This window comes from Palaemon carinicauda, chromosome 22, assembly GCF_036898095.1.
Source record: "Palaemon carinicauda isolate YSFRI2023 chromosome 22, ASM3689809v2, whole genome shotgun sequence".
NCBI classification, from domain to species: domain Eukaryota; kingdom Metazoa; phylum Arthropoda; class Malacostraca; order Decapoda; family Palaemonidae; genus Palaemon; species Palaemon carinicauda.
This window is the reverse complement of record NC_090746.1, coordinates 36,758,818-36,785,818: the sequence shown is the minus strand read 5'-3', so window position 1 is coordinate 36,785,818 and position 27,001 is coordinate 36,758,818. Positions and strand designations below refer to the sequence as shown.

General features: G+C 52.3%; 1 long non-coding RNA gene and 1 pseudogene across 1 annotated transcript in view; both read right to left on the bottom strand.

Annotated features, from left to right (window-relative positions):
• The window catches only part of LOC137616410 (uncharacterized), a 351,177-nt gene that overhangs the window by 262,904 nt on the left and 61,272 nt on the right, over window positions 1-27,001 (bottom strand). The window lies entirely within an intron of this gene.
• Window positions 15,387-15,505, bottom strand: LOC137616810 (5S ribosomal RNA; annotated as a pseudogene).

Below are 27,001 nucleotides of genomic sequence, written 5' to 3'. Positions count from 1 at the left end.
TTCTTCCTAGAAACTTCTTCCACAGACGAGGAATGAATGGGCTCACTCGTCTGTTTGTGGATGGGACGATCTCTGACAGATACGTCCGCAACCACTGAGGGTACATCCGTACGCTGATCAAGGCCTGTCGAACCCTTTGGTCCTTCGACATTGCTTCTCCCCTGGGCTTGGGAGCTTGCAAGAGGTCCCGGACTGGGAGGACGACTGGCACGAACAGATGCACCCTCATGCGCAACACTGACACTGACACTTCTCACCGCACTTGCATTCACTACACTTCCCACTGCACTTTTCGCTTTCAACTCTTTGACATCGGCCAAAAGTTGATTCCGGTCATTAGCTAATGACTCCACTCTGTCACCAAGAGCCTGAATGGCACGCATCATGTCCGCCATGGAGGGTTGAGCACTAGTAGCAGGGTCGGGAGTCACCACCACAGGGGAAGGAATAGGTTGAGGGGCATGGGGAGAGGAAAAATCAAACGAGCGAGAAGAACTCCTCCTGATCCTATCCTTCTCTAGCCTACGTGCATTCTTTAGGAATTCATTAAAATCGAATTCCGAAAGCCCAGCGCATTCCTCACATCGATCTTCCAATTGACAGGATTTACCCCTACAATTGGAACAAACGGTGTGAGGATCTATAGAGGCCTTCGGAAGACGCCTAGAACAGTCCCTAGCGCTACACTGCCTGTACTTAGGGACTTGAGAATGGTCAGACATCTTGAATTCTTGAATTAGCCAAAGGGGGGAATCCAAAATCTAGCAAAGTTCATCAACAATTAATCCAAATCTAATCAAAAAGCTTGATAAGCTAATGATAATAGTTCCTGAATAGCGAAAGCTAAAATCTAGAGCGAATACATCACCAAATGCGTGAAAACAACTCCAGAAACAACAGCGTATCCAAGTAGGTCTTGCCGGTGGCACGACAGAGGAAAAATTGAGTTCTTGTTGACAAGAAGTACCTGAGTACCTATTCGACAGATGGCGCTGTTGTTGTACACCCCCACCTGTATAGCGATCGCTGGCGTATCCCGACCTTAGATTTTTCTGTCGGGCAACAGAGTTGACAGCTACATGATCATCGGGTAAGATTAATATTGAAAACTACCCTTTAATGTACAGAACACTTAATGCATGTACTACAGTACCCTAAACTAAAACAGGCACAAATATTAAAGGCGATTTTATATCATGCGTTTCCTAAACACGCCAAAAAGCACGATAAAAAATGGCAACCAATGTTTTGTTTACGTTTCTCTGATCATAATGAAGAAACAAATGCATTTATTGTACACATCTGTGTATAGGTTAGTTTTTGCATCGATTATATTGATTATACAGTATGTTGATTTTGTTATTACCAATGTTTTACTTAATTTTTCTTAGGACTTCCAAATGAAATGTTTTTCTTTATGACGCCACCTGAAACGACGGCGTCATGAAGTACGCTCAGTAAACAAAGAAGGCATTTAACGCGCATGATGAAAGTGATAAATAATGATATTTACAGTAAAAGCTTTTAGAAAATATGTTATTACAAATATTATTTACCGTATCTATATAAAATCATACAGTACATACTGTACGTAGCAAAGCAGGAAAACAATTTGAGAGAGAGAGAGAGAGAGGAGAGAGAGAGAGAGAGAGAGAGAGAGAGAGAGAGAGAGAGAGAGAGAGAGAGAGAGAGAGATTGTTTTACGTACGTAAATGTAAATTTAAAAAAAAAAAATATGATAGGTTACAACATGTATACTCTTCAGACTTTTAAAACCTTCCCTTTAACTTAATGCATACGGTACTAAACTAAAACAGGCACAAATATTAAAATGTTAGAATATTAAAGTAAAAAATAAAGATTGTTACTGTACTCACCACGAAAGAAGTTCAAGAAAAACTTGAATGATGATGGCGATGAATTTGCTGCACAGTAGAAATGATGATGATGAAGCTGATGATGTCTTCTACTGTGCAGCCAATGATAGTATTTTACGTCTCTTCAGACGGAGGTGTCTTTTCCTGGGACACCTCTTCAACTTCTTCCTGGGACACTTCTTCAATTTCTTCCGAGGGCATAGTAGCAGGAGGAACTGGCTCTTTTTTGCGAGGCTGGAAGAACATTGTGATCGGAAGTTGCTGCCGCTGCTTCTTTTTTCGCTCGAAGAGCATCCTGTAGGGAGTCATGATGTCATCGACCTTGTTGCAGAATTGCATAGACCGAACCATATCCTCATCCCACTCCTGCGACATTTCTTTCACCTCCTTCGCAAGGTTGCAGAGCTTGGCAAGCCGTTCTAATGTTAAGCCCGTTTCTTCGACAATTTCTTGGATCTCTTCCTGTGTTTCACTGTCTTCTTCACTGGCCGATTTCGTCAGGTCTTCGAGGTCTGCGGCCGCGTAACTTCTGCCTTCTTTCAACATATCGAGAAGCGTCACCTTCTCAGCAATCATCATCATCTTTCGGTGGTGTTTAGGCTCACTAACAGCCTTAGTAGAAGCAGAACGCTTCGGAGCCATTGTACAGTAGGGTTTAACAGAAAGTTCAACAAAAAGTTCAACTTAAAACAGTCACGCATAGCACAGATTAAAGTTCACAATAACTTAACAACGTCTACACAGCGATACAGCGGGAGAGAAAGTGACCGCGAAAAGATGCTGCGGGTTGGAGAAGCGGTCAAAACACCAATCACAGGCTAGATTACAAAACTTGGGTTCTGATTCGTCATCTATCAGCGCTTGAACCAATCACAATCCGTCTTATATGCTACGTAGGTTACCAATTCAAAGTACAAGGTACCCTACGTATACAGTAATAATAATAATAATAATAATAATAATAATAAAAATAATAATAATAATGATGATAATAATAATATTAATAACAATAATAATTTTAATAACAACAACAATAATAATAATAATAATAATAATAATAATAATAATACAGCTTTACGTACGCTATTTTACGCTTGTTTTGTTGTAGGATGTCTCTCTCTCTCTCTCTCTCTCTCTCTCTCTCTCTCGTACGCTTATTCGAGATGTGATTTTTGCAACAAAGAATATTTCTGGGTCGAACCTGTGGCGCCCGGTGAAAAGTCCTTCTTGTATATCTTTTCTGATAAAAACCTTCCAATTATACCAGAGAAAGATAAAAGCATGGAATGCTGAGGTTACAACCCTCGCGCGAGCACCTTTTGGGTGTCGTGTATAAAGCAAAGGCGCGTGAAATCCACTATTCACAGGTTGTCTTCCATTTAGTTAATTCCTTCGCCAAAGGGATGGGCCGATACAGAGGCCCTAGACACACCCCCATCGCCGCACCACCCACGCCACGACGCGAGCGCCATCTGAACATCATCCTTCTTTTTGGAATACAAAGTGTTGAATCGTTTTGTTGTGCTCTCGGTCTTTTTTATCAATCGTGGATTTATTTTGTCATGTCCGAAGCTCCATCTTCACACATTCCAATGTTAAGTACCATAGTTTGTTTTGACAGTATTTTATTGTACCGGGCTTTTGTTTTATATCCAGTATAGTCTGTTTTATTATTCCCGTCTGGCCTTTCATGGCGGCCATTGTTTGTTCACTGTTTGGGAATTCATCTTTGTCTGCCCGTTTAGTACTCTGTCACTTAGGTTCTTGGTTAAGTCCCTGGCCTTATGCCTTTAGAACCGTTATTATTTTTATTTTTATTTTTTTTTTTTTTTTTTGTGTATTTATACTCATGGTACTTTTTGCTAGTAAGTCCAGCCTACGAACGAGATAGCGATTTAGCTTTGTATTTGTTTAGTGCCCGCCCCTCCGAGGCGTTCGTCACTCGACTGTGCTATTTATTTTAAGTTTTAGCAGTTGTTATTCTTCGATCGTAGTGTTTTATGGATGTACAGGTTTATTTTATAGGTTTATAATAGTGTTGTGTGTTTTTTAGTCCTGTTTTTGTGTTTAAGAGAGCGAGAGCTTGGGGTCCCCGTTTTCTGTTCGCAGTCAAGTCACGAGTTACCCCTTTCTCTCGTTTTCTTTCTTAGCTCCGGCGGGGGAGCGGATTTCCCGTTTTCCGTTTTGTGCGTTCAGCGGGTTCTCCCTCCCTCACCTCTCCCCCTCTGGGTGGATGATAACTTACGAGTTATTTATTTTTCGTGACTTTTCAATTGTTAGCGTTATTTTGGTCCGTGTTTCGTCCTCTCCCCGTTACGGCTCGGGAGTAGTTATGAACGTTGTCCACTCCGCCTTGAGTTATACTCCGCCATGAGGGATTCTCAATAACTTTCGTTCTATTGTTATATTTATATTGTTTACTACATGGGACGGGCTTCATATTGTTTAGATACGACCCTCCGGTGGCCCTTACTTCGGTCTCAGGCCACGGCCATATCCACAATAGCCTTTGTTATTACAACTGTGTTTGTTATTCACAATAATTATTCAGGACCTTTCTTCTCCCTCCGGCCTCACCGGAGATCGTAAATACGCTTTACTATAATCTAAGCTTTAGTCTTTAGCTGCGGCTTAGCTTTTTATCTTTCACAATTGAATTATTAGCCACAATTGAATTATTCAGGGCATCTCATTATCCTCCGGCGTCACCGGAGGTCGCCCAAACACTTCACACTTAAAGTTGCCTTGGCTAATTAGCTAAGGCTCCTTTATTCAGGACATTTCATTACGATCCGGCCTCACCGGAGCTCCGGCTTCACCGGAGGTCGCCCATACACTTCACACTTATATTTGCCTTGCCTTTAGCTAAGGCTGGTGTTTATATTTATTTTAAGGGCATGTCACTGCTTCCCCGACACTTGGAGGTCGGCGTATTGCTTTAAGCTTATTATCCTTATGTCATTAACAGACATTGGGTGCATTACAAATATACAGACAATTGAATATTAAAGTGCCAACAATGGTATGGGGCGGTATCAACTTAAAGTTAATAGTCAGTTGTTTGGTCAATGCAATATGGGTGCTTAGGTAATTCAGTGAGTGCCAGAACTCTAAAATAATAGGTTTTTTATCCCTTATCAGAGTTTCAAGCAACACCAGACTCATGTCTCCTTTCTTTTACAGAAGGCCCGTTGTACTGCTGAAGGATGCTCTGCCTCGTTCAGCGACCCCGTTGGGCATGACCTCTGCCGGTCTCATGCTCACTGCTCCATTCCCTTTATCCAGGAACCGGGACAGGCCCAATACCCAGTGTGGTTCCCGGATTTGTGCTCATTCTGTTACGAGTTGTCGTCAGTTCTGCTGAATGATGATGTAAGTGGGTTTTCCCTTTGTTCCTTATTTCTCGTTGGCAGACACTAATATAGACATGAATATGATATACACAGTATATTTGGGAGGGCAAACCCCCTCCTCCATCACTAATCACTGCAAATCTTACAGGCCGATGATGTCTCTCTTCGGTCAGCAAGGGCTACTCTTCGTCCGTGGGTGTCGGGCTTTGGCAGGAATGCCCCGTCTGGCGCACCCTATCTCCTCGATGGGGATATGGCCTCCCGTCTCTTCCCAGGCTCGACTACTGCTGCAGTCTCTCCTGACCTTGCTGCCCCTTTAATTGAAGAAGTCAGGGCTACCATTTCCGTGGAGGACGAAACCCTCGTACCGATGGACATGGCTGGTCTGGATATAGACGTAGAACCCAGGGACGAGCAGGTAAGTGGTGCCGAGTTGGTGGAAACCCTTTTCTCTCCTACTCCCTCTTCTACCTCTTCCTTTCTAGGTTTTGATAACTCTAAGGCTTCTCCTCGGGATCCCTCTGCCTCCGTACGACCCAAGGTGAAGCCACTTCGAACTTATAAGACTTCAGCTTTGCCAGTATCAACGTCACCGGTCCCCGGACCCTCGACAGCTCCTGATATTCATATTGCTCCTCGTAAAACCACTACTCCTAAGAAGTCTAAGTCTACCAAATCCAAGAAAAAACCAACGGGTGACTTTCAGGTACCCTGGGCTGATCTCCTCCCCATCCAACTGATCAAAGGATTGGTCAGGGATCAAGTTCAACATCACTCTGGTGCAATAACAGAGATTAAGGATATGATGGCTACTCTGATCCGCGCCGGAACTCAGTTCCCTCCCCCTTCTGCCCCAGACGCATCGAAGCTGCCGCCCTTCGATAAAAACAATCCTTGGCGGTTTGCTTTGCATGCTCCATTCGTAGATGGCTCCCTAACTCTGGAGGGCATGGGCACCCGCCCTCTAGAGGACCTGGAGTTCTATCCCCCGGGCCTAGCATTCCCGTTCAATGGTTTTGTTCGGTTAAAGGAACATGCATTGGTCCGTATGGACAAGGTACCGAAGGAAACGGTCATATTTCCAAAAGAGCAGGCCCAGGCTATCTGGGCCAGAACACTATCAGAGTGGGGGTGTATTAACTCCAAGCTCACCCTTCACAAAGGTTCCTACACTATTTTTACGACAGCGGCCTCCATCTCTTTGCCGCTCATAGACAAAGTCACAGAGCTGACTATACAGGCCATCAAAGAAGGCTCTTCCATGCCGACTCTCAAGGAGACGGACCCCACCTCTTTGCTTATTCCGGGTTCCTCGGCAGCCTGGGATGCTGCGGCCTCTACCTTCACGGTGGGGAAACTAGACCCGGACTGTGCCTCTACTCTTTTCTCTGAGAAGCTTCCCAGATTAATAGAGAGTCTTCTCAAAACTGAGTTCGAGACCCGTACTAGACTTGCTAGGTCCCTCCAATCCATCACCTCCATGGAGTCCCTTGCATCTCTTTACCCAGAGGAAACGCTGTTCAGAGTCGCCACAAAGAACCAGCTGCTATCCTACCAAATAGATCTCCATGACTTCTGGTCAGCTCGGGTTAGTTGCAGGAAGTTCGTTCTGTCGGAGGCCACCATCAGGCATGAGCCGAACAGACTGATAGCTTCCTCCTGCTGGGGTAAGACCCTCTTCCCTCAGACCGAGGTGGATAAGGTTCTTCAGGACGCAGCGAGGGCAAACCAGAATTTGCAGGTAAGGTGGGGTCTCTCAGCCAAAAAGAAGTTCGAACCCCAGAGACACACGTTCTTCAAGAAGAAGCTGAGGTTTAGTCCTTACAAAGCGGCCCGGGGTACCTCGTCCCCACAGCCTTCCGCGGCCTCGACTTCTCGACAACAGGCGCCTCCTCAGCAGGTAGTCTACCTCGCTGCTCCCCCTGGTACACAGCCCAACCCCTCTTGGATGCCCTCACCTGCATACAACCCTGCCTACGAACCCTCCGGTTCCTTTCGTGGATACCAAAGAGGGAGTTCCAGAGGTAGAGGACAGTTCCGCCAACGCGGCGGGCCCAGAGCAAGGGGTTCCCGTGGAGGGAGGGGCCCTAAGTTCACTCCCTCCCAATATTTATTGGATGCAGTACTACGTAGGTATACATACAAAAGATTCATGGAAAAGAAGCACATTCATTACATTTGTAGTACAGTAGTAGCCATCAGCAGCCTTACACCATTCTAATATGGTATGACTGCATCTGATTTGCGTTTCATGTTCGATTTAATTTTACTACGTACTGTATACTGAATTATCGTATGATAACATTCTCTTTTCGTGTTTTATTTCTTTCTGTACTGAATTATATGTCATATGTAATGCAATGAACAATCAGTAAGAGCAGATATTACTAATTACAGTATTAATGGAATTACAGGTAACGAAATATCGTATTTGGGGTCTTCAGATATCGCGGTATTTTCGAAATTTCCGGAAAATCCGCGATATGTATATATATATGGGTTATGAAAAAAACCCGCGAAGTGGTGAATCCGTGATGGTCGAACCGCGAAGTAGCGAGGGCTCACTGTAGAGGCACAGGTGTAAGCTGAACCCGCCTGTTAGGACTGAGACCAAGAAATTATGGAATCATCCGCCCCATATCTATAATGACGGGCTTCCGGCCAAAAGCCGAGAGTCCTACCCCAAGCATTGGATCCCCCTGGATTCCGAAGACCCAACACTTGAGAATAGTTCCGCCAAAAAGGTCCAAACCATCTTCGGGATGGCTGAAATCATCCAATACTCTCACATATAGCTTTGAATGCAAACACCTCCCAACTGTGATACCTCCTCCCACTCATCAAAGCAGGCAGCAATAAAGGATGTATGAACATCCCCGCCGGGGCTACAATGGATGTAAAAACATCCAAGCCATAGGGAAAAAAAAAAAATAATAAATATATATGTACATAATATATACAAACATATAATGAGGGAAATTTTTCTCATAGAGTTTGGAAAGCAAGACTAAAGAAAGTTTATGAAATTAGGATAAGGTCGAAGTAATATTGAGAAAAAGAAAAAGGTGAAAGAGAGAAATTTAGATTCGAACTGGGGGAGCAATTTCCCCAAGTTCGAGAGCCCTCTTGCCCGTCACCAAGGTTCAGCACGGGAATGAAATGCCGTGCTGAAGCTCAATGACTTCATCAAGGCATTCTCTCATTAGGAGGGCAGCGAGGAGGAAATGTCTATTCCTTTCAGCCTTCAGGTCAGGCTTAAGGCTGAGCGATAGGATTTCACCGCCGAGAGCGAAAGGCGCATTTCCTCCCGCAGGTATACAATAATTCCGCTATTGCTGGAATAGTGGCATCAAGGGGAGAGATACCTCTCCCACGACACCAATCCACAGAAGACTCTCCACTTCGCCTGGTAGACCCCTGCGGATGACTTTCGCAGGTGTCAAGACTTCCGCTCCGCAACTTGTTGCGGAACGCCTCTTTCTGTGAGGGGATGGTGGATTGTCTCCAGGCGTAAAGCCGAAGCGATGCTACGGCTTTATGGTAGATGTTGCAGTGTGGTTGCTTGAGTAGCTCGTGTCATGGGGGAAGCGATGTTGCAGTGTGGTTGCTTGAGTAGCTCGTGTCATGGGGGAAGCTCTCTCGGGAGTTCCGTCAGGGGATGCAGAAGGTCCGGGAACCACTCTGCATGATGCCGTAGCGGAACTATCGGAGTCATCGACAGGTTGACCGATAGTCTGGTCTTGTTGAGCACCCTTCTCACCAGAGAGAACGGTGGGAAGGCGTAGGCGCCGATGTTGTCCCACCGTTGTAGGAGGGCATCTTGCCAGAGTGCCTTGTTGTCCGGGACTGGGGAGTAGTACAGCGGCAGCTTGAAGTTCAACGCTGTCGCGAACAGGTCCACAAAGTCAGGACTTTGTTGGCTACTAGAGGGTCCAAAGACCACTCGGTACTCACTATCTGCGAGGCTCTGCTCAGACTGTCGGAGAGCACATTCCTTTGCCCGGAATGAAGCGAGCCGATAGTGTTATTGAGTGGAATCGGTTCATCTCAGTATCTCTACTGCAAGATGGGAAAGCTGTTATGAAAAGGTACCTCTCTGCTTGTTGAAATAGGCCACCACCGCGGTGTTGTCGCTCACGGAGTGACCCGCCAGGGATTGTTGGAACTGTTGAAGGGCCAGAAATATGGCCTTCAATCCTAGCAGATTGATGTGGAGGTACCTTCTGATTCTGACCATAGGCCTGAGATCCTTGGTTCAGAACGTGCCCCCCCCCCCCTTCTTTGACGCATCCAAGAACCGCATCAAATGCGGGGGAAGGACGAGGATATCCACTCCCTTTCAAAGGTTCCCGTAGGTCAACCACCACTGCGGGTCCATTCGTTCCGCAGGTCCCATAGGGACCAGAGTGTCTGGGGAATCGTTGCCTTGGTTCCACAGGGACTTGAGCCGCCAATACAGGGATCTCATCCTGAGGCGGCCGTTTGGAACTCGACGGGTCAGGGAGGAAAGGTGACCTAGGAGACGTAACCAAGATTGGGCTGGAAGCTCTCCTCGTCTGAGTTAAGGTTCTGCGACTCTCCTCAGCCTTGCTATCCTGTCGTCTGATGAGAAGGCTTTGGGAGATTGGTGTCTAATATCATGCCTAAATATCCCAGTTGTTGGGATGGAAGCAGAGAAGACTTCTCGAGATTTGCCAGGATCCCTAGATCTTGGCAAAGTCCCAGAGGCTTGTCTCGGAGTCGAAGAAGGGTCGATTCCGAGACTGCCTGGGTTAGCCACTTATCCAGAGAGCGAAGGGGACGGATGCCGATCCTGTGTGGCCACGAAGATATCAGGGTGAACATTCTGGTGAACACCTGCGGTGCTGTGGAGAGATCGAAACACAGCACCTTGAACTGGTAGACCTTGTTGTCCTGGAAGACGGATGGATTGGGATCTGGAAGAACCTGACCTTCAGATCCAGTGTGCACCTGAAGTCTTGTGGTCTCACTACAAGTCTGATCGACTCTGTTCCACGCTGAACGAAGTTTGTTCGACCAACTTGTTCAGAGCTGATGATGGGTCTCCAGCCTTCAGATGCCTTCTTTACAAGAAAGAGTCGACTGAAGAAGTCGGGGGAAGCCGTCGACGACCTTATGGAGAGCATCTTTCTAGAGCATGGTCTCGGATTCTGCCCGAAGGGTTAGCCCCTTTGCCGATCCCATGCCATAGGAGTTCAGCGACACTGGATTCGCTGTCAGGGGAGGTAGAGATGTTATGAACGGGACGCGATATCCTTGGCTGATCACGGACATTGTGCAGGAATCGGCCCCGAGTTGCTGCCGCCTGAACGCGCAACTTTAGGCATCCCAATTCTGGGGGGCAGGGGGGTTGCCAATCCTAGCGTTTGCGGCCTCGGCCGCTCCCTCTAGGATTATTGCCTCCCCAGGAGGATTTCCCGTCCTTCTTGTCCCTGACAGGAGGGGGCTGCTGTTTAGACAGCTTTGTCTTTGCCGCCGGAGCCGGTTCCGATGTCCTAGGCTGACGAGGCTGTTGTTGTTGAGGCGCTGGAGGCTTGTAGGATCTGGATGTAAGCGCCTTTTGGAGGGGCAAATCGTGATTCGATTTCCTCTACCTCTCAGCTGTCCGTCCCACGTCCTTGCGCTCAAACAAGCTCTTTCCAAGGATGGAAGAGTGTCTGAGCTTGCCGACATCCACGGTTGGGACTTTCGAGAGGAACCTCTCGGTCACTGCATCTCAATACTTCAACATCGAGTTTGCCCACAAGTTAGAAACTTGGTGAGCCGGAAATCGATGGTGCTCGTGCCCGAGAGGAGGAAAGTTTCCAAGGTCTTCCTGGTGCTCTCCTTGGACAAGTCCTCGGATCGCAACAGGATGTCCAGAGATCCAAGCCAGATGACCAGCCACGAAGTGGCCTGCATGGCGCACTTTGCGGCCATCACCTGGCTCAAGATCTTCGAAGCCGAGAATGTCACCTGCCGGGCGGAGAGTTTCTCGAGAGAAAATTTTCCTGGTAAGCCCTTCCACGGAATGGTGGAGAGGCAGAGCTAAACCAGGCTCCCCCATAAACTCGAAGTACCTCCTCTGCTGACGGCTGACAGCCGCAGTGTCAGCGACTCCCGCTGGAGGGAAGGGGATCGGGTGATCCTGAGGAGTAGAGATGGTGGGGCCTGCCTGAAAAGAAGGAGAAGAATGATGCCCAGACCTCTCTGAAGCTTCTTCCTGCTCCTGCACGTGCGCTGCTCTGCGTTTACGGGGAGGAGATCGTGACGATGATGATCTGGAAGTACGCACTCCAGAAGACTCGCCAGGTTGCCTGTGTTGCGAAACCCGACGGGAATCGCGGATGAAATCGCGCTGGCGCTCGCGCGATGGTAAAATCGTTGGTTCGCGTGCGGGCCAACGTGGGTGCGCATGCGCGCGGGTGCGCGTTTGTAAGGGCGAGCACTGGTGGCCGGGAGACCAATGGCGCGTAAGCGAGCGATGGCGCGTTTTGGCGAGTGATGACGCGTTTTGGCGAGCGATGGCGCGTTTTGGCGAGCGATGGCGCATTGGCGAGTGATGGCGCATAGCGACCGATCGCTACAGGAGAGCTAACGCGTGGGCGCGTAGGAGACCTACGGCGAACTGAAGCGTGGGCGCGTTGAAAAAACGCTTGCGCGCAGGCGAAGACTCGCTCGGGCGCTTAAGAGATTGCTGGCGCGCAAGGAGAGCCCTGTTGTGCCTTTGAGCGCCTGTGCGCTAGCTTAGGTGCCTCCTGGGCGGCGCGCTGTGATGAGGAAGCGTGCTGGCGCGTTGGCGAGTGCGTGAGCGCTAGGACTGGAACTACGCCTGGGCACGCTTCGCGCGAAACTCCAGAAGGGCGCTGCGAGTCCAGAGGAACCTGTGAGCGCCTGAACCTCTTGAACTGCGCGCGACGAGGCAGGAACCGGGGAGATCGTTGGCATGCAGTTGCGCGGCCAGAAGAAATCAGCGAGGGTGCAGAACCAGATGGTGAGGTTGCGCGCAAGGGCGAACGCTCGTGGGCGGGCACAGGAGACTTCTCGTGGGCGCGCGGGCGTGCAGAGACTCGTTCAAGTCTGGAAGTGCGCACCGGAGATGGTGAGCTCTGAGGGAGCGCAGGAAATCGTCGGCGTGGAGGCGAAGGAATAATCTCCTTGCCTGCGCCCAGATCCGGAGATCGTGGGCGCGTGGGCGAACGTTGGCGCGCATTGCGCACATCAGGAAAGGGCGCGCAGATGTGCGCTGGCGAGCAGGCGAACATGACAAATTCGAAGATAATTTGTATTTTTCCTAACCATACAAACCTTAGCTATTTACAAAGGGTTATTACTTTTAGCGTAGCTGAAATGGCGAGCCATTAGAATTTAACGAGGGTGTAATACCCCCGCGCTAGTTAGCGGGGGGTAGGGGAGTGGTAGCTAGCTACCCCTCCCCCCTCACACACAGGTGAATACTCCACTTTCACTTAGAGGTAAGACTTGTCTTGGGGGACAGGGCTGGCGGGCAAATATATGTAAATAGCTAAGGTTTGTATGGTTAGGAAAAATACAAATTATCTTCGAATTTGTCATTTGTTCCGTAACCGAAATACAAACCACGCTATTTACATTGGGTGACTTACCCCTTAAGAAGGGTGGAAAGTCCCCAGCCAAACTGGCTTTGGCTTTACCCGGGGACTCAGAATCCGAGTGAGTCGCACTCGAGAAAAGGAGTCCCTGCACCTCTCAAGTTCCTTGCTCCGCAGGGAACCGTGTGGCCTACATAAGCTTGTGTGTGAAGGAAGAAGTGTGACCCGTCCTAGGCAGTTGACCTGGAGTTCCAGAAGGAGCTCTGGGTTAGGACGTTCCCAATACCACCTCGTCAGGGTATGGGGGACGCGACAGTATTGACTCAATACTCGGAACACAAGGAAGCATGGTTTACCTGCAGAGGTTCAAGGTCAGCTATGCAGAGACCAGGATGCTGCTTCCCAGTAGAGGGGAAAATGAAGAAAGAAGTAAGGGCCAGACATACTTCTTTCGTTCATGCAGACTAAAACCTGATAACAATGCCCTCAACCTTCTGCTACCTGTCCAAAAAGGAGCCTGAGGTTAGACCAGCTGTTGTGTAGCCACCACAGAGCGATAGAAACGTATCGAAACTCCTGTGGGTCACGCCCTGCAGGAAGCGGGCTGCGAAGGTCATTAGACGCTTCCAGACTCCAGCTTGTAGCACCTGCATCACAGAGTAGTATTACTCGAAGGCGAGGGACGTTGCGATGTATCCGACATCGTGTTGTAGGGCGACGTGACGGGGGAGGGTCTGGATTCAGGTCGAGATGAATGTCCTTGAGTCCGAGCTGAAGAGGTATACTGGTGACTCTCCCCCGTGTCCTTCTTGTGCTCCCAACCCGGCTGCACGTGAGGACAAACTGCAGCTGTTCCCAAAGCTAACCTCTAGATTCCTTTACTGGCAAGAAGGAGAAGGTTTTGGGACATCAGATATAGAATGGGGACTCGAAATCTTGAAGGGATTGGACCGAAGGCTGGGACCCCAAGATTCTGAGTCTAGCCAACAACTCAGGAGCAAACCTGAATGTTGCCTTCCCCCATTCCTTAGAAAGGGCGGAGTCGTACGAGACCAAGAAGATTGCTTACACACTGGCCGTGGCCAGAGTGAGCAGGAGACCCAAGACGGAATACGATCAGAGGCCTAACGTAAACGGTCTTGAGAAGATCTCTTAAGGGACTAAAAAGTCCGAGCCATGCTCCATGTTGGAGGTCTCACTCCGACTAGGGCAGTGACGTTCGCAGCTTCGCATGAGCGAGGAAAGGTCCAGCGGGAAGGAAAAGTTATTCCTTTAAGCCTGAAGGCTGAGCGACAGGCTTCATTGCCGAGAGCGGAAAGGAGTTCCCCCCCGCCGAAAGGCAATAAGTTCGTTATTGCTGGAGAAGAGGCCTCAAGGGAAGAGGTATATCTCCCACGACACCAACCACCGAAGACTCTCCACTTCGCCTGGAAGACCCCTGCGGATGACTATCGCAGATGACGCGACCTCCGTCCCGCGACTGTAGAGGGTTGTCTCTTCTTGAGGAGGAGGCGTAGTGTCTCCAGGCATGAAGCCGAAGCGACGCCCCTGCTCGTGAAAAATGTTGCAGTGTGGTTGTTCGAGAAGCCTGTGCCGTGGGAGAAGTTCTCCCGGGAGTTACGTCAGGGGAAGCAGAGGGTCTGGAAACCGTTCTGCGTATAGTCCCAGTGGAGCTCTCAGGGCCATTGAAAGGTTGACAGACAACCTGGTCTTGTTGAGACCCATTCTCAACAGACAACAAAGGAGGGAAGACGCAGGCGTCGATGTTGTCCCACCATCACCGGAATGCATCTTGCCAGAGTCTCGGGGTCTGAGACTGGGGGGAAGAATAGCGGAAGCTTACGGTTCCAAGCTGTCGCGATCAGGTCCCCCAGGCCAAGACTTGCTGGTTACTCAAGGTCAAAGACCCCCAGGTACACTCTCTCTATGAGGCTCTGCTCGGATAGTCGGAGAGAACATTCCTCTGCCTGGAATGAGAGAGCCGATGGTGGTATTGAGAGGACCTCAAATCATCTCAGTATCTCTACTGCAAGATGCGAAGGTAGAAAATGCGTCCCCTGCTGGTTAGAACACGCCAGTACCATGAAGTCGACGCGCACGGTGCGACTCGGCAGGAGCTGTAGGATCTGTAGAGGGGCCAGACTACGGCCCCTAAGCCTGCCTGAATGATGGAGAGGTATCCTTCAAGTCCTGACCATAGGCCTGGACCGGAACATGCCCCCCCCCCCAACCCCCCTTTTCTTTGACGAGTCCGAGAACAGCATAAAAAATGTGGGGAAAGGACGAGAATATCCACTCCCATCAAGAGGTTCCATAGGTCAACACCCATTGCAGGTCTAATCGTTCCGCTGGTCCCATAGGGGCCAGAAAGTCCGGTTAATCGTTGCTTTGAAACCACCGGAACTTGGGCCGCCCCACAGGGAACTTATCCTGAGGCGACCGTTCGGAACTTTAGACGGGTCAATGAGGGAAAGAGAACTAGGAAACTTTCCAAGGTAGGGCTGCAAGCTCTGCTTGACTGAGAACAGGTACTGCGACTCTCCTCAGCCTTGCCACAGTCAACTGAAGGGAAGGCTCGGAGGAGGCGGCAACAGAATCTGGCGTCCCCAGGCGGACACCCATCCAAGTACCGACCAGACCCGACGTGGCTTAACCTCGCTGGACGGACGAGAAGCGGGGTTTCCAACGTGGTAAGGCCGTTGACTCAATATCACGGCTAGATACTCCAGATGTTGAAGAAGAAGAGAAGGCTCCTAGCAAAATACCATGAACCCCTACTCATGGTAAGCATCCGGAAGCTTGTCCCGGCGCTGAAGAAGGTCGAACCCGAGCCTACCGGAGTTGACCAGACCTCCAATAGGCGAAGGAGGCGGAAGCCTGCACCTGAGCGGCCATGAAGAAAGCAGGGAGAGTTCTCTGGGGAAAAACCTGCAATGCCACGGCGGGATCGCCAAACTGCATCATAAGCAGGAATACCTGTAGTCTAGGCTGAATTCCACGAGCTTCCTGGAAGATAGATGGAATGGAAACTGAAAGTACCCGTCCTTCCGATCCAGGGTTTAAGGAGTCCTGTCGCCTCGTTACCAGTCTGATCGATTCTGCTGTTCTACGCTGGCCGAAGTTTGTTTGACAAACTTGATCAGGGCTGAGAGGTCGACTACGGAACTCCCGTCTTAGATACTTCCTTACAAGAAAGGATCGACTGAAGAAGCCGGGGGGTGAAGCCGTCGATGATCCTATGGAGGACCTTCTCCTAAGGCATGGATCATTCTGCCCAAACGGGCAAACTCTTGCCGACCCTATGGCATAGAGGTTCAGAGACACTGAATTCGCTGACAGAGACGGCAGGCGCGATATCCTTGGCTGATCACAGAGATCGTGCAGGAATGGGTATCGGGAAGCTGTCATCCGGATGAGTAACCTTAGGCATCCTCCCAGCGTGAAACCTGCAAGGGGGGGGGTGCCAATCCTAGAGTTCGTGAACTCTGCCGCTCCCTCTAGGACTATGCCCCCCCGGGAGAGCCTCCCGTGCCACCTGTTCCTGACAGGAGGGAACTGCTATTGGACAACTCGTCTCAGTTGTCGTAGCCGGTCCGATAACTTAGGCCGACGTGGCTGAAAGAAAGAGGCGCTGGATCCCTGCAGGGTCTGGAAGAAAGCACCTTGGAGGAGTGAAAACGGAAGTCGACTTCCTCCACACAACCGCTGTTTATGTCTCTGTCCTTGAGCACAAACAAACTCTTCTCAAGGATGGAATGGTGTTTGAAGTTGTCGACATCCACGGATGAGACACCCGGAAGGAAGCCCTCGGTCATTGCGTCCAGATGGTGCAACATCGAGCTTGCCCGCAAGTTCGAAACTTGACGACGAAACGCCAAGGAGCTTGAGCACAAGAGGAGGAAAGCACCCATGACCTTCCTGTAACTTCCTTGAACAAAACCTCGGGTCGCAACCGAGGAGGGAAAGGACCTGGTAAGCCCCTTTCACGAGAAGAGGAAGAGGAAGAGAAGAGGAAGAGGAAGAGAAGAGGAAGGGGTAAACCAGTCAACCCTTGGCCGAAGGAGAAATCTCGAACGTAAAGCCCCCTGGCAAAACCCTTCCAGGGAATGACGGGGAAGGGCTAACCCAGGTTCTGGAAAGAAGAATATTGCTCAAACCTCTTCCTGCTCTTGCATGTGCCATGCTCTGCGTTTACGGGGTGAGGCCGTGTTTTGGAAATATGCTCCAGAAGGCTCGCCAGGCTGGCCATGCTGCAAAACCCCAACGGGAATCGCGGTCGCAATCGCCCTGGCGCTCGCGCGATGGTAAATCAATGGTTTGCGCGTGGGCGAACGTGGAAGCGCCCATGCGCGGGCACGCAGGAACGCAAACGAAGGTGAGCGAAGGAGCGCAGAAGGAGGGCGAGCGTTGTAGGAAAGGCGAGAGCTGGTGGTTGGCGAGCGAGAACCCAAAGGCGAGCAATGGATACTGCAAGAATTAAGCCGACGTTCACGCGACGGAACACCGTCGGTCCGCGCGACGGAACACCGTCGGTCCGCGCGACGGAACACCGTCGGTCCGCGCGACGGAACACCGTCGGTCCGCGCGACGGAACACCGTCGGTCCGCGCGACGGAACACCGTCGGTCCGCGCGACGGAACACCGTCGGTCCGCGCGACGGAACACCGTCGGTCCGCGCGACGGAACACCGTCGGTCCGCGCGACGGAACACCGTCGGTCCGCGCGACGGAACACCGTCGGTCCGCGCGACAGAACCGACGCGCGTCGGAGCACCGTCGGTCCGTTTGACGGAGCACCGTCGGTCCGCGCGACGGAGCACCGTCGGTCCGCGCGACGGAGCACCGTCGGTCCGCGCGACGGAGCACCGTCGGTCCGCGCGACGGAGCACCGTCGGTCCGCGCGACGGAGCACCGTCGGTCCGCGCGACGGAGCACCGTCGGTCCGCGCGACGGAGCACCGTCGGTCCGCGCGACGGAGCACCGTCGGTCCGCGCGACGGAGCACCGTCGGTCCGCGCGACGGAGCACCGTCGGTCCGCGCGACGGAGCACCGTCGGTCCGCGCGACGGAGCACCGTCGGTCCGCGCGACGGAGCACCGTCGGTCCGCGCGACGGAGCACCGTCCGTCCGCGCGACGGAGCACCGTCGGTCCGCGCGACGGAGCACCGTCCGTCCGCGCGACGGAGCACCGTCGGTCCGCGCGACGGAGCACCGTCCGTCCGCGCGACGGAGCACCGTCCGTCCGCGCGACGGAGCACCGTCGGTCCGCGCGACGGAGCACCGTCCGTCCGCGCGACGGAGCACCGTCGGTCCGCGCGACGGAGCACCGTCGGTCCGCGCGACGGAGCACCGTCGGTCCGCGCGACGGAGCACCGTCGGTCCGCGCGACGGAGCACCGTCGGTCCGCGCGACGGAGCACCGTCGGTCCGCGCGACGGAGCACCGTCGGTCCGCGCGACGGAGCACCGTCGGTCCGCGCGACGGAGCACCGTCGGTCCGCGCGACGGAGCACCGTCGGTCCGCGCGACGGAGCACCGTCGGTCCGCGCGACGGAGCACCGTCGGTCCGCGCGACGGAGCACCGTCGGTCCGCGCGACGGAGCACCGTCGGTCCGCGCGACGGAGCACCGTCCGTCCGCGCGACGGAGCACCGTCGGTCCGCGCGACGGAGCACCGTCGGTCCGCGCGACGGAGCACCGTCCGTCCGCGCGACGGAGCACCGTCGGTCCGCGCGACGGAGCACCGTCGGTCCGCGCGACGGAGCACCGTCGGTCCGCGCGACGGAGCACCGTCCGTCCGCGCGACGGAGCACCGTCGGTCCGCGCGACGGAGCACCGTCCGTCCGCGCGACGGAGCACCGTCCGTCCGCGCGACGGAGCACCGTCGGTCCGCGCGACGGAGCACCGTCCGTCCGCGCGACGGAGCACCGTCCGTCCGCGCGACGGAGCACCGTCCGTCCGCGCGACGGAGCACCGTCCGTCCGCGCGACGGAGCACCGTCCGTCCGCGCGACGGAGCACCGTCCGTCCGCGCGACGGAGCACCGTCCGTCCGCGCGACGGAGCACCGTCCGTCCGCGCGACGGAGCACCGTCCGTCCGCGCGACGGAGCACCGTCCGTCCGCGCGACGGAGCACCGTCCGTCCGCGCGACGGAGCACCGTCCGTCCGCGCGACGGAGCACCGTCCGTCCGCGCGACGGAGCACCGTCCGTCCGCGCGACGGAGCACCGTCCGTCCGCGCGACGGAGCACCGTCCGTCCGCGCGACGGAGCACCGTCCGTCCGCGCGACGGAACACCGTCCGTCCGCGCGACGGAAGAACGTCCGTCCGCGCGACGGAAGAACGTCCGTCCGCGCGACGGAAGAACGTCCGTCCGCGCGACGGAAGAACGTCCGTCCGCGCGACGGAAGAACGTCCGTCCGCGCGACGGAACACCGTCCGTCCGCGTGACGGAACGCCGTTGGTTCGCGTGCGGCGAACATTGGAGAGCATGTGCGCGGTCGCGCATGAGCGTAGGCGTGCAGGCACATGGCCGTGCGATCGCGCGGGCACGTGGGCGGGCGGGTGAGCACAGGCGGTCGGGAGACCGATGACGCGTAGGCGGCCGATGGTGCGTTGACGAGCGATAGCCCGTAGGAGAGTGAAGGTGCGTTGGCAAGCGATGGCCCGTCGGCAAGCGACGGCCCGTTGGCGAGCGGTGGTGCGTTAACAAAACGCTTGCGTGCAGGTGAAGAATCGCGCGGGCGCGTAGGCGATTGCCAACCCGAGAGAGACTAGTGATGGTTAGCGCACATCGCGCTAACAGAAGGTGCGCAGGTGCATCAGGAAGGTGAGCGTTGAAGCAAGCTGTTAATCAGGCGATCCTAGACGGTCAGAAAACCGTTGGCACCCATTGGTGCGGGGCAAAAAAGGGCGCGCAGATGTGCGCTGGCGATTGAAGAAAGCTGGCGCACAGAAGTAATTAGTAAAGGTGAGCGCTGGCGAGCAGGAGGAAGATCTACGGCAAGACTCAGCTACCGGAGATCGTGGTCCACAGCAGGCGAGCGCTAGATCGCTACTGATGGTGTCCAGGGGAACTGACACGCGTGGCAGATCGATGGCGATCGTTGACGCGTAGGAGATCGCTGACGAGCAGGTGAACGTTGAGGCGTCTATGGTCGCTGGCAAGCTGGTGATCGCTGGCGAGCAGAAGGCAACGCGTGGAAGCCTGTGCGTAGAAGAAGAGTCCTTGTCCAAGACCTGAACCGAAGTTCTAGATCACGAGGGCGAACGTGGGCGCACAGGGCGCGGCGCGTAACAGGAACCAACAGGAACAGCAGAGACGATCATCATGAGAGCGTTGACGAACAGGAGAGCGCTGACGAACAGGAGAGCGCTGACGAACAGGAGAGCGCTGACGAACAGGAGAGCGCTGACAAACAGGAGAGCGCTGACGAACAGGAAAGCGCTGATGAGCAGGAGAGCGCCTGTGCGCTAACACTGATGAGCAGGAGAGCGCCTGTGCGCTAACACTGAGCAGGAGCAGGAGAGCGCCTGTGCGCTAACACTGAGCAGGAGAGAACGCAGCAGAAGGGCGCGCAGGGGAACCCTGACACGCAAGGGAAGAACCCCCGTGGGAGGCAACCCTTTGCCCCGAAGGGATCGTTGTCCGTCGGGAGACTGGTGTCCGTCGGAAGACCGTTGTCTGTCCGCCGGGAGACTGATGTCCGTCGGAAGATCGTTGTCCGTCGGGAAGACCGTTGCCCGTCGAAAGACGAGGTCAGACTGCTGTCCATCTGCACCAGGGGCGGAAGATCAAGAAGAAGGAGTTGTAGGCTGCATACGGAGATACAAAAATGCGCCTCTTAGCACCCTTATAGGGAGATGGGAGGCTCTTACGACGAGGCGGACGGTGGGCCTTACGGCGAAGGAGGCCAACAGCAACAGCAGCAGAAGAATCCTCCGAAGAGGAGTCTCTATGAGTGTACTCTCTCGCGAACGAAAGAGAAACACTTCATAGAAGAGACTGATCAGCCAGTGACCTAAAAGGAGCAATCCTCCGAAGAGGGGCTCCTGCAGTTGCCCAGCCCCTTGAGCGAAACTGCAGGTGCGACCGCTCAGCACCAAGAGCATTGTCGCTCGAAAAAAAGGCAATAGAAGAACCCCCCAAAGGGGAAAAACTCAAGCCTGGACAGGAAAAACTTCCCTCGGAAGGAAAGTTACCCACCCAAGGAGGCGAGCCTCCTGAGAGTTCTAAAATGAACTGGAGAGCTGTCAATCGTCACGGGAGTACTTCCAGAAGAAGGAGACACGCCCCTGACGAAAATACATAGGGGAGGCAGCAACAGCCGAATCCCCAGGCCTCAACAAGACAGCTCACACCGTTGCCATATTACAGAAACGAACTAGATCGGTAACTGTAAAAAAATAAAACAAAAATCATTAGAACACATTCATTCCCCCGGGAAGGCTCCGAAGAGGAATCCCGAGGGAAAGGAACACAAGAATTACACAACAGGCACGTGCCCTCACAACCACTTACACTCACGGAAGGAGAGCTGTAACCAACACAGAATTATAACATTTATAATTATGTAACTATGTAATTATGTAATTTAAAAAAGAATGAACACTAAAGAAAGAACGAAAACCCCGATAGGAATCGTTCTACAAAGCTGAAAAATCAACAAATACAATTAGATTCATAAACTAATTGAGACAAAACGTACGGCGTAGCAACCCCCCCCACACGGGAAGGAAGCTACAAAAGGCGTAGTAACATAGTAAAAGGGTGAACGACCTCAAGAGAGAGAGAGAGAGAGAAGATCGAAGTCAAACTCAATCGCGACCCATAAAAATACACCGTGGTGGCCTAAACTGCCGAGGGCTCCACGGAGATATCGTACACTACACACACATGCACAAACTCTGAAAAGGAAACTTACTGATTTCTATACTCAAATATATACATAAACATGAGAAAATGTTTACATATATATTGAGTAAGTGATTAAGTAAAGACAAAACAACAATGGCTGCCAAGCGAGGACAAAGACAGAGACGTCTGTCCATGTCCGAGCCAAAAGTGAAAAGTGGAGCATTCACCTGTGTGTGAGGGGGGGAGGGGTAGCTAGCTACCACTCCCCTACCCCCCGCTAACTAGCGCGGGGGTATTACACCCTCGTTAAATTCTAATGGCTCGCCATTTCAGCTACGCTAAAAGGTAAACCCAATGTAAATAGCGTGGTTTGTATTTCGGTTACGGAACAAGTGGGAGTTCAGCGAAGAAATAATCTCCTTGCCTGCGCCCAGATCCGAAGATCGTGGGCGCAAGGGCGAACGTTGGCGCGCCTTGCGCACATCAGAAAAGGGCGCGCTGACGATCAAGAGATCTACGGCGAGACTCAGTTATAAGAGATCGCTGGAGTGTTGATTCAGCAGAAGTCTGGTCCACAGCGGGAGAGCGTTAGCGAACTACTGCGCGCGAGCGCGCAGGAGTACGAGGTTGCACAGGTAAAAAAAACCTGGCACTAAAGGGACTTACATTGTGAGAAAGCCCTTTGTCCCGAAGGAACCGGTGCCCGTTGGAAAACGGGGTGGAGTGGCGCCCACTGCGCATCTGCGTCCAGGAACGGAGATGGAAGACAAGAAGGTCTGGCAGGTGTCGGAGATTGCGAACGAACTGCCGAAAGGTCTAGCGAAGCAGCTGCAACAGTCTGTTCTCGTCGAGGAGGATCCTCTGCGGGGCTGAAGATGAAGACGACTACAGACAGGAGCACCATCATCAGTCCTCCAAAGAGGAGTCTCTGTTAGTGAACTCCCCCGAGGAGGAGAGGCACTCACAGGAGAAACCGTTGGACTCAGCTGCCCCCTCGAAGGATGTTCGGAGGGGGGAACTGAGCCTTCAGCAACATCAGCAGGGGAGTCCTCCGAAGAGGAGTCTCTATGAGTGTCCTCCCTCGCGAACGAGAGAGGTGAACACTTCGTAGCAGACACAAGAAGAACTGATGAAGGCGCCCCTTAGGGCAGTAGGATCAGCAAGCTGACCTATAAAGAGCAACCCTCCGAAGAGGAGCTCCTGTAGCTGCTCAGCCCCTTGAGCGTAGCTGCAAGTGCGACCGCTCAGCACCAAGAGCATAGTCGCACGAATTCCATGGTCCGGCCTTGCAACCGCTCAGCCCCTTGAGCATGGTTACAAAAGCGGTCGCTCAGCACCAAGAGCATAACCACCCGAGGACCAGGAAACCAACCAGGAATTATTAAGGTAAGAGAAGTTTCCCCCCCCTTGAAGGGGAAAAAACTCATACCTGGGATGGGAACCTCCCTCGGAAGGGAAGTTACCCACCCATGGAGGCGAACCTCCTGAGCGCTCTAAATGAACTAAGGAGCTGACAGCTGTCACGGGAGAACTTCTAGGAGAAGGGAACACGCCCATGACGAAGTTCTAGAGAGGAGGCAGCAACAGCAGACTCCCCAGGGCCAAACAGGACAGCTCTGCTTCGTTGGCACATTAGGCAAACGAAAAACTAGATTGCTAACTGTGAAAATAAAATAAATAATTAGTTAACGTTCATTCCCCTGGGGGAACTCCGAAGAGGAACCCCAAGGGAAAAGAACGTAAGAATTACACACCAGGTATGCACCCTCCTCCCCCACTGACACTCACGGGAAGGGGGGGAAGGCGGAGAACTGTAATAAAAACAGAATTATAACAATTATAACAATTATAATTATGTAATTCATCTAAGAATGTTCACTAATAGAAGAACGAATGAACCCCGAAGGGAAGCGTTCTACACAGAAGCTGAAAAGTTAATACAGTAAATACAATTAGATTTCATTAAAATAATTGAGACAAAATAAACGGAGAAGCAACTCAACCCGCAAAGGGAAGGAAGCTACCGTAATATAACAATTCGGAGATAATTTGTATTTTTCCTAACCATGTAAACCTTAGCTATTTACATAGGGTTTACTTTCGGCGTAGCTGAAATGACGAGCCATTAGAATTTAACGAGGGTGCATTACCCCCGCGCTAGTTAGCAAGGGGGTAGGGGAGTGGTAGCTAGCTACCCCTCCCCCCTTCACACACCGGTGAACTACTTCACTTAGAGGTAGGACTTGCCTTGGGGGTTCAGGGCTGGCGGGCAAATATGTGTAAATAGCTAAGGTTTGTATGGTTAGGAAAAATACAAATTACCTCCGAATGTCATTTGTTCCGTAACCAAAATACAAACCACGCTATTTACATAGGGTGACTTACCCTTAGGAAGGGTGGAAAGTCCCCAGCCTTACTGGCTTTGGCTTACCCGGGGACTCAGAATCCGAGTGAGCAGCACTCGAGAAAAAGAGTCCCTGCACCTCGCAAGTTTCTTGCTACGCAAGAAACATGCGGCCTACATAAGCTTGTGTGTGGAGGGAAGAAGTGTGACTTGTCCTAGGAAGTCGATCTGAAGTCCTTTAGCTGGAATTCTAGGCTAGGACGTTCCCAATACCACCTTGTCAGGGTATGGGCGACGCGACAGTATTAACTAATACTAGGAACACAAGGAAGCATGGTTTACCTGCGGAGGTTTGAGGTCAGCTATGCAGAGAACCCAGGATGCTGCTTTCCCCAAGAGAGGAGAGGATGAAGAAAGAAGTAAGGGCCAGACATAATTCTTTCATTCATGCAGTCTAAAACCGGATAACAATGCCCTCAACCTTCTGCTACCTGTCCATTAAGGAGCCTGAGGTTAGACCAGGTGTTGTGTACCCACCACAGGGCCGATAGAAAACATATCAAGGCTCCTGTGGGTCACGTCCTGCAGGTAGTGGGCTGTGAAGGTCGTTAGACGCTTCCAGACTCCAGCTTGTAGCACCTGCGTCACAGAGTAGTTTCTCTTGAAGGCCAAGGACATCGTGTGCCCTAAGGCGACGTGACGGAAGAGGATCCGGATTCAGGGCGTGATGGATGACCCTTTGAGTCCAGGCTGAAAAGGTATTCTTGATGACCCTCCTCTCCGTCCTCCCTGTGCTCCCAAACAGGGCTTGCACGTGAGGATGAACTGCAGCTGTTCTTTAAGATAACCCCTCCGACTCCTTACTGGGCATAGTAGGAGAAGGTCTGGGTCATCTGTTACAGAACGGAGACTCGAAATCCTGAAGGAGTCGACCGAAGGTCCGGGACTCCCAGATTTTGAGTCTAGTAACCAACTCAGGGACGAACCTGAACGTTACCTCCACCTATACTCTTGAATGGGCGACGTCGTACGAGAGACCATGAAGTTCGCTGACACGCTTGGCTGAGGCCAGAGTGAACAGGAGCACCGTCTTCCAACACCGGTGACGATCAGAAACCTGGCGTAATGGGTCGCAAAGTGATCTCTTAAGAGCCCTAAGAGCCCGAACCATGTTCCATGGAGGAGGTCTGACTTCCGACTGGGGGCAGGTAAGTTCGTAGTTTCGTATGAGCGAAGAAGATCCAGCGAGGAGGAAATGTCCATTCCTTTCAGCCTGAAGACCAGGCTTAAGGCTGAGCGATAGGTTTCCACCGCCGAGAGAGAAAGGTGCATTTCCTCCCGCCGATATACAATAACTCCGCTATGCTGGAATAGTGGCATCAAGGGGAGAGGTACCTCTTCCAGGACACCAACCACAGAAGACACTTCACTTCGCCTGGTAGACCCGAGGAAGACTTTCGCAGGTGTCGAGACATCCGCTCCGCAACTTGTTGCAGAACGCCTCTCTCTGTGAGGAGAGGCTGGATGGTCTCCAGGCGTGAAGCCGAAGCGATGCTACGGCTTGTGGTAGATGTTGCAGTGTGGTTGTTTGAGTAGCTCGTGTCGTGGGGGAAGCTCTCTCAGGAGTTCCGTCAGGAGATGCAGAAGATCCGGGAACCACTCTGCATGACGCCACAGCGGAGCTATCAGAGTCATCGACAGGTTGACCGATAGTATGGTCTTGTTGAGCCCCCTTCTCAACAGACAGAACGGTGGGAAGACGTAAACGTCGATGTTGTCCCACCGTGTAGGAAGGCATCTTGCCAGAGTGCCTTGGGGTCTGGGACTGGGAGTAGTACAGCGGCAGCTTAATTCAAGGCTGTCGTAAACAGGTCCACGAGGTCAAGACTTGTTGGCTACCAGGGGGGGCCAAAGACCACTCAGTACTCTCTGTGAGGCCCTGCTCAGAGTGTCAGAGAGCATATTCCTTTGTCCGGAATGAAGCGAGCCGATATGGTAGAAAGCAGCATCTCTACTGCAAGATGAGAAAGTTGTCGTTCACGGAGTGACTCGCCAGGGTCTGTTGGAAGAGTTGAAGGGCCAGAATACAGCCCTCATTCCCAGCAGATTGATTTTGAGGTACCCTTCTGGTTCTGACCATAGGCCTGATCCAGAACATGGCCAACCCCCCCCCCCCACCCCTTGTTTTGACGAGTCTGAGAACAGCATCAAATGCGGGGAAGGACGAGAAGATCCATTCCCTTTCAAAGATTCCCATAGGTCAACTACCACTGCAGGTCCATTCGTTCCGCAGGTCCCAAAAATGGACCAGAATGTCCGGGGAATCGTTGTCTTGATTCCACCGGGACTTGGGCCGCTGAAGCAGGGATCTCATCCTGAGGCGGCTGTTGGAACTAGCCTGGCCAAGGAGGAAAGGTGACCAAGGAGGCGTAACCAAGCTCTCCTCATCTGAGGAAAGGTTCTGCGACTCTCCTCAGTCTTGCTATCCTGTCATCTGATGGGAAGGCTTGGAGATTGGAGTATAATATCATGCCTAGATATACCAGTTGTTGAGATGGAAGCACAGAAGACTTCTCGAGAATTACCATGATCCCTAGATCTTGGCAAAGTCCCAGAAGCTTGTCTTGGTGTCGAAGAAGGGTCGATTCCGAGACTGCCTGGGTTAGCCAGTCATCCAGAAAGAGAAGGAGACAGATGCCGCTCCTGTGTGGCCATGAAGATAACAGGGTGAACATTCTGGTGGACACCTGCGGTGCTGTGAAGAGATCGAATCACAGCACCTTGAACTGGTATAACTTGTTGTCTAGGCTGAATTTCAAGTACTTCCTGGAAGACGGATGCTCGTCCTTCAGAACCAGTGTGCACATGAAGTCTTGTGGTCTCGCTACAAGCCTGATTGACTTTGCCGTCCCACGCTGAACGAAGTTGTTCGACAAACTTGTTCAGGGCTGAGAGATCGAGACAGGTTTCTAGCCTTCCGACGCTTACTTACAAGAAAGAGTCGA